Here is an 11,676-nt window from a genome sequence, read left to right on the forward strand (position 1 = left end):
AAATCTGTGATTTTCAAGAAATGATTGGATGTGGAATTTAGTGGTGATCTTGGAGGTCTTTTTCAACCCAAATGATTCATTGATTCTATCTAAAATTAATATTTTTATTCCACTCAAAAGTATTCTGACGACCTTGATAGATACTGTAGAAAGAGAGGATATTTTTTAAAAGATACTATAGAAATGGAGAATGCTCCTGTTTTAACCCCTACAAATAGAACTTATGGGGTTTCAGTATCAGCCTTTAAGAGAAAATGGTAATGGAAAACTAAGGGACCAGCACTTCCTCCTCCAAGATCTCGCTACGTTATTCTTTAGTGGGAAAAGTTCAGCAAAGTTTCAGGCCTTGTTTGTACCATGCAGTGGCTGTTTTCTGCATGTCCGTACAAGGCAAAGATGATAATGTTTCAAAGAGAATTCCTACACCCTCCTTACAATATTCACAAGACCCCTGAGGCTAAATGTTATAAAGGATTTAGGCACATAAACCCAAACTTTTCTTTCTCTCTGACCTTCCCCAAATTCACGTAGAGGGTGCAGCCTTTGTAGCATCTTACTGAGGGACTTCCCCATTGAACAATGGTGTTGTTTATCTCCCATTGTGCTTCCATGAATGACCAGATCATCCTATGTCTGAACAACTTTCCTCAAACACACCCATACACTCATTCAGGATCTCTGAATTTATGGGTTCTCCTGCACAACCTCTACGAAGGAAACAACGAAGTACATCTCAGATACTCTTCACATGCACTGTGGGGATCTGACACCTCACATCAAGCAGCTATAACTTTTCCCTAGAGAAGAAAAAATGCCTGGTCATTGCTCTGATTAATGTGATTTCTCAGTAAAAAGTGAGCTCTGTCAAATGATTTGGACACAGAATCAGTGTTTGAGATTCTTGTCATTTATTCCCAGGAAGTCCATATTGCAGTGAGCATCCTACAGGAGGATCAGGGATATTACCATCTTCAGTGCTCCTTACGCCTCAAGACAGGATATTGGGGGATACACTTTTATAAGAGAACCATGACAAAACTGAGATCCTTTTCAGCTCCAACTCATATATCATCCGTGGACTGTTGATATCATTATTCCAACTTCTTTTTCCCTTAGTGTCACACTCATCTCCAAGGGGCAAGAGGGGGGAAAATAAATCATGTCAATGATTGCTCCTCTTTGACCATTGACAAAGGAATTCTCTTGATCTGTAGTAGTTTTATGCAGACCTTATGGGGTTTTGCACCTCAACTTCATTATGAATTTTCATCTAAATTACTTTAGGACAGTCCTGTTGGAATAAGCCAATAAGTGAAGCAGAAAGGATCTTTTGACTTAAGTAAATCAAAAACGTGCAGTTTCCACTGGAAACTGTCTTACAGTGTCAGGATTGGCTTTGATTTGGTGCAAATAAACATCATTTATGGTCTTCAAGCAAGATTCTATGATTCTAAGATACCCAGTTACTACAAATTAATACAGCTGCAACATTAGGTAGACCTACAGTGATTTGTACCACCTGAACACCTGATCTTTATATTTTATGTTGGTATTCTCTATAGATATCCCTTGAAAGTGAATCTACATGAAACTCTGAGTATTTTATATAATATTCTGATGAATTCTGCTCTTGGATTGAAAGAGAGAGCAGATATAGAAGTCCTATAATGTCCCAAGAAGGAATACACAAACAGGTTATGTAGTATATAAATGTGATGAAGTAGATATGCAAGAAGAAATTGTGCAACAAATCAACAGTCATTTCCCACTGCTCTTTTCAACTGTAAAAGCGTAAAACAGACAATGAGGGGGGTGTATAATTTCTCAATGAGTAACAATTTGAAGCAGACAAAAATATTTGCTTTTAACAGAAGCAATATTTCTACCACACATTTATATATTACAAAGAAAAAAAATCACTCAGGACATCTGTAGAAAATACTCTAAACTGATTTCATCCTTTCATCACACTAGGTGCTCTAGTCCGGTTTATATATAATATTCACTCTCTCTCTTTTCTTCCTAAAGTAAGAACTATGTAATTAGGGTAGAAAGACATTTTTTGTTCAGGAATTTGGGTGCTAGAGACCTGTTTTATAGCAGTATATGGGGCTGACCCTGGCTGGATGCCAGATACCCACCACAGTCGCTCTCTCATTCCCCTCTTCAACTGGACAGAGGAGAGAAAATATGACAGAGGAGAGAAAATATAACAAAGGAGTCATGAGTTGAGATAAGGACTGAGAGAGGTCACTTACTGACCACCATCATGGGCAAAACAAACTTAAAGTTGGTATAATAATTACATTTATTACTAACAAAATCAGAGCAGGATAATGGGAAGCAAAATAAATCTTAAAAACACCTTCCCTCCACCCCGCCTTCCTTCCCAAGCTCTACCTCCTCTCCACAGCAATGCATGGAGATGGGGAATGGGGGTTATGGTCAGTTCATCACAGGCTGTTTTCTGCCACTGCTGAGGGAGAGAAGTCCTTCCCCTGTTCCCCACCATGAACTTCCCCAGTATGAGTCCATCCCACAGACAACAGTTCTTCACAAAACTGCTGCAACGTGGGTCACTTCTCCAAGGAGTGCAGTTCTTCAGGAACATGTTGCTGCACAGTGGGACCCCCACTGGGCCACAGATCCTACCAGGAAAACCTGCTCCAGCATGGGCTCCTTTCTCCACAGGTCAGCAGGTCACTGCCAGGACCCTGCTCCATCATGGGCCTCCCACAGGCTCACGGCCTCCTTTAGGCATCCACCCACTCCATCGTGGGCTCCTCCACGGGCTGAGGGTGGGTTCTGGGCTGCAGGGGCACAGCTGCTTCACCATGGTTTGCACCACAGGCTGCAGAGGAATCTGTGGTCTGGTGCCTGGAGCACCTCCTGCCCTTCCTTCTGCACCACCCTGGGAGTTTGCATTGCTGTTCACATGTTCTCACTCTGCTCTTCTCTGACTGCAATTTTCATCTGCCCATTAACTTTTTTTACCTTCTTAAATATGTTATCACAGATGCATTACTGTCATTCACGATTGACCCAGCCTTGGCCAGAGGTGGGTCTGTCCTGGAGCTGGCTGGCATTGGCTCTGCTGGACAGCTCTGCCGGACTCTTCTGGCAGCTTCTCACAGAAGCCACCCCTGTAGCCTCCTCACTACCAAAACGTGGCGACACAGACCCAACATAAACACTGGCAGATGAAGAAGCTTTTTTTAATGATATGAATCAACCCTAATCAAGTGTTTGGAGGTTCAGATTTCTGAAATCATTTATGCTGCCTCCCATTCAGTCATCCTTCTGAGGATCCCTGTCTAGCAATGGCAAAACACTCTTTTTTGAAAAAGGAAGAACACACGAGTACATGAAAACTTCAAATATATTCACATATAGTGATTTATTTCCTACTTTAAGAGCCACTTTCTGATTGTCCTCTTCTACCATTAGAGCAGAAAAAGTGGAATTATATTAAGCATCAGATTTAATTCTAATTTAATCCTTTTCCCTCTACAATGAGTCACACAATTTTGCTTGTACAAAAAGAAAAAAAATTAAGGGTGGGGATCAGGAAGAGACAATGGAGTTGAGCTTTTTTTGAATTTTTGTTTGTTTATTTTTATTCTGATATATTCAAGACTTCACAGAAAGGTAAAAATGAAAATGATTTTTCATAAATCCTCCCAGCCCATTTGCAAGGAAAGCAATTTCCACTGCTCTAGGTTTACTTGTAAAATAGTTTGCATAATATTAATCATAACCATCTGATTTTCATCCCTCAATTTCTTGGGGTCAGGGACTTTCATCTCATATATCATGAACAAATAGCTTTCTTGTACACATGTTCTGGTCAAACAGATTTAGGTATTTGTATTTATGAACTGTCAGACTTTGCATCACTTATCATATTGTTTTCTTTCACTACAAAGATGTTGTTAGGAACATGAACACCTTATTATCCAGAAGTCTTTTTTTTAAGCCTAATATTAGTTAAAAATAAAAATACATACATTAGACAGAAGAGGAAAAATAACCTAACTGAAGTTATCTTGTTATGGTTGCATTGCTAAGAAGTAGGTGACTAAAAAAATAAAATTAGGAATGAGGTAAAAAAACCCCCAAAGTTCAGTGTTCTCCATAATTTATGTGAAAATTAGGATTGGTGGGGGTAAAACATTCACCTAAAAAAATTTTCAGATGAAGAGGGCTGGAAAATAACAAGCTAGCTCCTGCCTGCACTGTGGTCTTACATCCATCTACATGTAGTGTCTGGTTAGAGCAATTACACTAATTCCAATATAATTTAAGGCAGAGTTTGCCCCTAACCACTCCTTGCACAGTTCCTGATTTCAGCTCAGATCAGCACCCAGTTCATTAGCACCTTTCTGGATGCTGCTCCTCTGTGGTGTTTATGTGGTTGCCCTTCTACCTTTATGATGCAAATCCCACAAGGCAGAGCTCCCTTTGAAGGACCAGCATTCCCTGGCATCACCAGTTATACCTATGCTGCCACAAAAGCTTCTTCTCCAAAACTATCTGAACTCAGATTTCATGCTTTATTCTCGCTGCTGGCACTGCTTTGCTTTGTTCATGGCCAAGTCACTAAAATCCCTTAAAATCAAGAGAAACAGCTCATCTGTTCATTCTCTTCTGTGGCATTACTCCAGACTTTTGACCACCTAGGTACCAAAAATTATGGTTTTGCCACTCTCTGGGATATTACACCATATTTCAGACATGGTGTTGAGGTAACTGCTTTGTGTGCTCCCAGCTGTGTAGCCATGGCTGTACAGAATAACAGCACAGCCATAAACAGCCACCTAAAATGAACAGGGACATAGAGAGCCCAAGCAGAAATTTGTGCCATTAACATGTCATGGACAGTCTCTACAAAAACCTATATCATAGTTCTCATGATAAGACCCTAAAATGTGTTGCACAAATCTTTTTTTTTTTTTTTTTTGGTTAACATGCAAGTGGGAGATTGTTATAAAGGAATAAAAATGCTTCTGTTGCTAGTTATGCTTCCTTGGGAGAAAAATAAACAATTGCAGACACATGATGATGCCAAAAAGATCTTCGTTTCTGTACTTTCGAAAGTGTTATAATGAAGTTTTTGGCTGCAATTCAATTTAGCTTCTGATGGATGAAATGAAAAAAGGGTAGAAAAAGAGGTACTTTAGGGTTCCATTTTTATTTGGGTAGGAAATCTAACTTTGAACAACCTTGTGAGGGTTCTGTCAATGATTTTAGGCACAAAGACCACTTAAAAGCAAGGAAAGCATATAAAAAAGTACTCTTGTTTATCCAAGATGTAAAAGTAGCCATAAAAGCTCCTGATAGAAAAAGAATTTAATAAAAAAATAAAAAAAAAAAAGAAAAAAAAAAAAGAAAAAAGAAATTGATTATTTTAAAGAGACAGAATGATCTTACTTCTTAGGTAAGAGAGCACCCCAGAGCTTCTTTGCTGAAGACCCACCAAGGTGAGCAGTTCAGGTGCCAACACAATGGGCAGTGGAGCACATTAACATGGTGCACAGGGAGGTTTCCAGAACCAGGGGAACCTGAAAGGGAATGGAGACACCCATCAGTAGCCCACAGTTCGTGTGGCAGCAGCTGAGGAAACTTGGGCAGGGTCAGAAGCAAAGGCAGCTGAGCCCCCAGCTCCAGTGCCCACAGGTTGGTGGCCTGGTGGTCAAACAGGTCATGGCAATCTGCACAGGAAGGGCACTAGGACAGCACTGGGACCCTGCTGGTGTGACCAGGAAACAATGACATCTACCCACCAGAAGGCCATGGCCTCTCTGATCTCTGTTGCCACCACGACTGACAGAGATGCCCAGACAGAGCTCCAGTGGGAACAGCAGAGCTGCAGCAGTGAGCACAGCTGGAGGACTGTGCCCAGGGAGGGCAACTCCTCTGCTCCATGATATAGCTCTGGGAAGAAGGGAATAGATTGAGGAATATCATAAAATCATAGAATCATTAAGGTTGGAAAAGACAAAGAGAAATCAGGGAGAAAAAAAACAGAGTCTGAAGAGAGAAGGAATGGTGGATGATGTGATGGTTAGAGCCTGTCTTTGGGTGCAGTGGTCATGAAATGATGGAGTTGTTGAATCCTGGAGAAGTAAGGAGCGGGGTTGATAGAACTGCTACCTTGGACTTGCAAGGGGTAGGCTTTGGCCTGTTTAGTTGGACTGAAGATACCTAGGAAAACCATGCTGAAAAGAATGAAGGGTGTGTCATCAAAATTTTTTAATTCCCAGTGTTAGGAAGAACTAGACTTCAAGGCATTATGAAACATCTGAGACATTATCACTGAGGAACTCAATTAATTCCTCATCTCAGCTGTTATAACCCAATCATGTGTTTCGTGATTTGCTTTACTTGAAATGCTTTACCTGTACATATCTGTATATATTGATGAACTAACAGGTGTGTGTGTTATCTATTACATGTCTGTAAAGGGTTCTGATGCAGAAAATAGAAGACAAACCCAAGAATAAATATGAATATATTTTTATTATTTGACTTCCTTTCATAATTAGTACAGGAAGGTTAAAATACTTGACACTTAATTGTATTTTTAACCTCTATTTGAATTTACAGAAATTGAGTTCACAGTTTGAAAATTAAACTTAGCACTTATTATACTGTGATACGAAAGGTAAACTACAAAGAATAGCTAATTCTTGATTAAACAAGTTGTTCATCAACAAAAGCGGATGTTTTTTATGTTCTTATATAATTTTAAATCTAATACACATAAAAATATTTTTACCAAGAAATATGAGAAAATAATCACATATGCTAGCAAAAGAGATTCAGAAAAACTCTTTAAGAAGTGTGTAAACAGAATTGAAATAAATTCAAAATTTTTGTCATGATGAAATGACAGTTTGATGTTGCACCTCCAAATAAGAAGTGTCTAATCTTTTTAAAATTACCAGTAAAACTAAATTTCTGTGATATTTGGCTTTATAGAAAAAGAATCTGTGAATGTTTATAATTTAGTAAGGAATTTTATGCCATTTAAAATGTTACATCAAATTCATATTTATTTTTTATTAGCTTTATTATACCAGCTGTATTACAGACAGGACAACCTGCTTATGTTAGAAACATTTGATTTATGAAGTCACATTGTGTAAATGCAACTCTGTACTAATTGAAACATCATTTCCTCTCTACACCAATCTGTTTCCCATAGTGTTAATAAGAGAGTTTGTCACTCCAAATAGGGTTTGCTATTCAGTGCCAGAGCCAAGCATACCATAAAATATTAGTATGATTTAAATGATGCACAGTGCAATTGCTCACCACCTACTGATTGATGCCCAGCCCAACCCTGAGCAGTGGCTTCCACCCCTGTGGTCAACACACCCCAGTGTTATTGTTCAGCTGATGCCATTTGGTCTGGGATATTCCTTTGGCCAGTTGGATCACCTGTCCTAGCTGTGTCTCCTCCCATCTTTTTGTGCATTCCCAACCTCCTCTCTGCCAGGGCAGCATGAGAAACTGAAAAGTCGTTGACTGAGCGTAAGCAGTGCTCAGCAAAACGCAAAGCATCACAATGTTATCAGCACCACTCTTATCCTAAAAACACAGCACTTTTCCAGCTACTAGGAAATAAATTAACTCTATCCCAACCAAAATGAAGACACATTACCTTAGTCACTCCCTTCTCATCTCACAAGCCTTGTATTTGAATCTTTATTTATCTATTTATTTAATCTGAATTGTGGTTTAGCAGGAAAATTTGAGATATTATTGCATAGTGACATAACTTATGGTCTAAGTGTTTTAGCCAGACCTGAAATTCCAGTTTCCTTTAGTTCTTGTCAATGTTAAGAACCAGAGTGACCTAAAAAGAACAGAAGGTAGGCTGTGTTACTTGGTCATAACAAATAGATCTTCTCAATAAGTCAAATGTCAGAATAAAATAGAATAGAATGGTTAAAATATTATCATGATGCATCAGCAAGTTAGGCATAGAGAAAATAATATACAATTAAAATACAAATTTTTGTATTTTAACAACCAAGATCTTAAAAAGTAATTTTAATAAAAAATGCATTCAAAGAAAATCATTAAAACTTTTTATTTCATCCTTTTCATCAAAATCTGATTAAAGAAATAAAAAGTAATCCATTCTAATTACAGGTAGAAATTCAGGCAAACAATCCAAACCAAAATAAATCGAACATCTTTCCTTACAATAGTTTAAAAGTATTACATCCCTAAGTAATTCAAAGGATAACATCAGAAATGAGTTCATTAACTCTCACCAGACACATCTTTCCTAAGAACTGTCCTGTTACTGTGGGGATCCATCGCTCAACCCTTCCTTCATTACTAATTTCTGTGAAATCTCATTAGCCATCACTGTAAAAATCATTCTTTTCCCTGTCATAGGAATCAAGGAGTTGTGGGTCTGTCTGCGGCACTGAGGCCAGTGCAGTGTTCCATGAAGTCTCAGTATATAATGGCATTTCAGAAAATGAATTTTCTTTTCCCTGTAATCCTTCCTGAAAGGCTGTTCCCAAGTGGTACAGCTCCTGAGATTTCGGCATTTTGTTCTGATTTCCAAACACATTGTTTCTGTTTGCCATTGTGCCAAGGTTTTGTTTCATCATTAGCTCTCTCTTTTCTGCCTTCCTTCACTCCCTACACTCCCACGTATCTTTCTCTTTAACCTGCGTTTATAGATGGCAATCACATCCCTTCTTAGCTTTTGTTTCACTAGGGTAATCAAGCCAAAATCTTCTCATTTACTCATGGAACATAGGCTCTTCATTTACTTGATTACCCAAGGAATTTTTTTTCTGCATTTCAATTAGTATTTATTAAACATGTTGAAAAGAATTTGCACACATTTTCCAAAAATATCTTGTCTGAGCTTTCACCCTGACATTAATAGATTTTTACTTCCCCAGTAAATACCTCTAATGCTACATTATACTTGCATTGCTCATGGCTGTTACCATGTTTGTTACCCTGTATCCCTCCCTGTAATGAATGCAACTGTAACCAAGGTAATTAATTAATCAGGTGGTGTCTCCTAAGTATGTTATTGAAATTCTCTGTGACTGAATCACTGGATAATACAATACTTTTAGTTCTGGGGGTCCCCCAGTTCTCTGTGGTGAAATCCTAGTCTTCCTCTTGTTGCTCAGGGCTCAAAGTGCCCTAATCTTTGTGGTGCTAAAGGTCTTCTACCTGCAATCCTGCAACCTCTCTTTTGCTTGCAACTTTTGAATCCTTTCCTTACTTACTGAGGCAGTTTTTCAGTGGTTTTTGGGCAGTGTATTTCCTTGTGGTTTCATGCTGTTGTCGCACTGCTTTCATACAGTTCTGTTCATTGCCTCACACCTGCAAGCCCAGATCCCATTCCAGTGCTGGATTTTCATGGGACACGACTGCTAGAGCAGGAGAAACCTGTGCCTGATGATGCAAATCCATTCAGCACTAACAGCACCATAAACCAGGACAAGAAAAGTCATAAAGGCATCTTAATTGTTAGCAGTCAAGTCCCTGGAGAAAACATTAGGAGGAAGACGCTTCTCTGAGGACACTGCTGCTGTTCTTTGCAGCTAGCTTCCCTTCCCTTCCCTTCCCTTCCCTTCCCTTCCCTTCCCTTCCCTTCCCTTCCCTTCCCTTCCCTTCCCTTCCCTTCCCTTCCCTTCCCTTCCCTTCCCTTCCCTTCCCTTCCCTTCCCTTCCCTTCCCTTCCCTTCCCTTCCCTTCCCTTCCCTTCCCTTCCCTTCCCTTCCCTTCCCTTCCCTTCCCTTCCCTTCCCTTCCCTTCCCTTCCCTTCCCTTCCCTTCCCTTCCCTTCCCTTCCCTTCCCTTCCCTTCCCTTCCCTTCCCTTCCCTTCCCTTCCCTTCCCTTCCCTTCCCTTCCCTTCCCTTCCCTTCCCTTCCCTTCCCTTCCCTTCCCTTCCCTCCCCTCCCCTTTCCAAATCTTACCTTCCCAAACCTTCCCAAACCTTCCCAAACTTTCCCAAACTTTCCCTTCCCAAACCTTCCCTTCCCTCACTTTTGTTTTTCTCCAGAGGTAGTTTTAAAGTATGTGTATATCATCAGCTCTGTACCCCATGGTAGGGTTTTGTGCATGCAAATCTGTCTTTGTGCATCACTACTATCAGTGTCTTTTTTTAAAAATCTCAATTACAATTTATCATGAAATTGTTTCATCATGAATTGATCACACAAATATCTATGGAAAAAAATTATTGCATAAATCAGTAGTTCCCATGAGCTCACATTGAGATCCATTCCTCAGAGTCTTAGAGTCTTAAGTAAAACTAACAATAAAAATAAAAAAGAAGACACAATAAAAAGTAAAATTCTTGTCATAAGGGTTTATGGAGTAATTGGATAAACCAGGAGACAGTGATGAGATATACAATAACATGGAAAAGAAACATAATTTTCCAAGTATAAAAAAGCAGCCAAAGAATATGATTCCTATTTCCTTCATCCCATTATGGTGTTTTCTCATTTGTTAAAAAAGGAAGCAAGCAAGTAATCAATAAATCAAACCTGCTTTCTGGAGTATTTAATAAGTTACAGGTTGTGCAGAATTATATGCGACAATTTATTCAGTGTTACTGGTGTGAAAATTTCTCAATTTCTAAGCCATATGTACTGCTGTGCTATTTTAACACATTAAGAAATAGTTGGCCATTCTTAGTTGGTGAAAAAGTATTTTAGTCTTCAATTATGACTTCTAATGTGGGCAGAGATATTTCTATCTAGTCAAATACATTAGGATCTATGATGAAAACATCTATATAATTAGATTTGATTAATCAAGTCTGAAAACTGTGAACTCTCTTTGCTTTATATTTTATAACATGCCTCTGCTTCTAAGCTGATCACATCCCTTGGTCCTTTACTGTGAAAAATGACATAACTTTTTTGATACTGGATACTTGAAACCTGAGTCCAGAATTCAGTGAAATCTACAGAAGCTTTGAATCAAACCCAGGAACAATAGATTCAAAATGACTTAATATTTAAAAATCTTATTAATGTGTCTGAACTATCTTGGGTCTTTTTTTTCTTGACACTCAGAACATACTGCATAGTTCTTAAGATTCCTACCTTGTAAAAGAGTAGTTTGTTAACCTTAATAGCAACACTAGTCCATGTTTGAAAATTCTTGTGGGTTCTTTTTTTTTCACTCTAAACTTCTGTTTATCGCCCCTGCAAAGTCAAATATAGCATTTAATCCTCCAATCCTCAAGATGCATCCAGTCAATACAGTGTTGTAACTGAATATATTTTTGTATGTATATGTTTTTATCAGCTAAGAAACTAGAGATCACGAGAGTTTTTAGTAGACTAATAAATCAGATCAGCTTCAAACTCTAAAGAAAATTTCACTAGTTTCATTCATTAGAACAAACTTTGTGCTAAAAGTTTGTACTGTACTTCTCACTAAAATCGTTAGAATTAACACTTCATCTGCTAATTAGCTGTGACTACACATTGACATGGAAATGATGCTGTGTAGTGCTGGTGGCCACAGCCCCTCACTGTCCGGTTCTTGGTCTCCCAGGTGTGGGGTTGAGAGCTCTTTCATTAAGTCAAAACAAAAGTAGATATCTTCCCAAATTTTCTTTGCATGTTCATGTAGTTTTATACTGCTCTTCCCACTCCCAGAAGGGGTAGAT

At 38.8% G+C, this 11,676-nt stretch overlaps 1 long non-coding RNA gene across 1 annotated transcript; it reads right to left on the reverse strand.

The window, feature by feature from the left end:
• Positions 1-7,186: 7,186 nt before the first annotated feature.
• LOC127466995 (uncharacterized) lies at positions 7,187-11,201 on the reverse strand. The gene is made up of 3 exons (XR_007902929.1): positions 11,105-11,201; positions 9,273-9,441; positions 7,187-7,861 (listed from the first exon to the last, which is right to left on the reverse strand). It is a non-coding gene; the product is annotated as an uncharacterized LOC127466995 (long non-coding RNA).
• Between the last annotated feature and the right edge of the window lie 475 nt (positions 11,202-11,676).

Source organism: Manacus candei, unplaced genomic scaffold, assembly GCF_025592945.1.
Source record: "Manacus candei isolate 608988 ecotype Guabito, Panama unplaced genomic scaffold, ASM2559294v1 h1tg000013l, whole genome shotgun sequence".
Classification (NCBI taxonomy): domain Eukaryota; kingdom Metazoa; phylum Chordata; class Aves; order Passeriformes; family Pipridae; genus Manacus; species Manacus candei.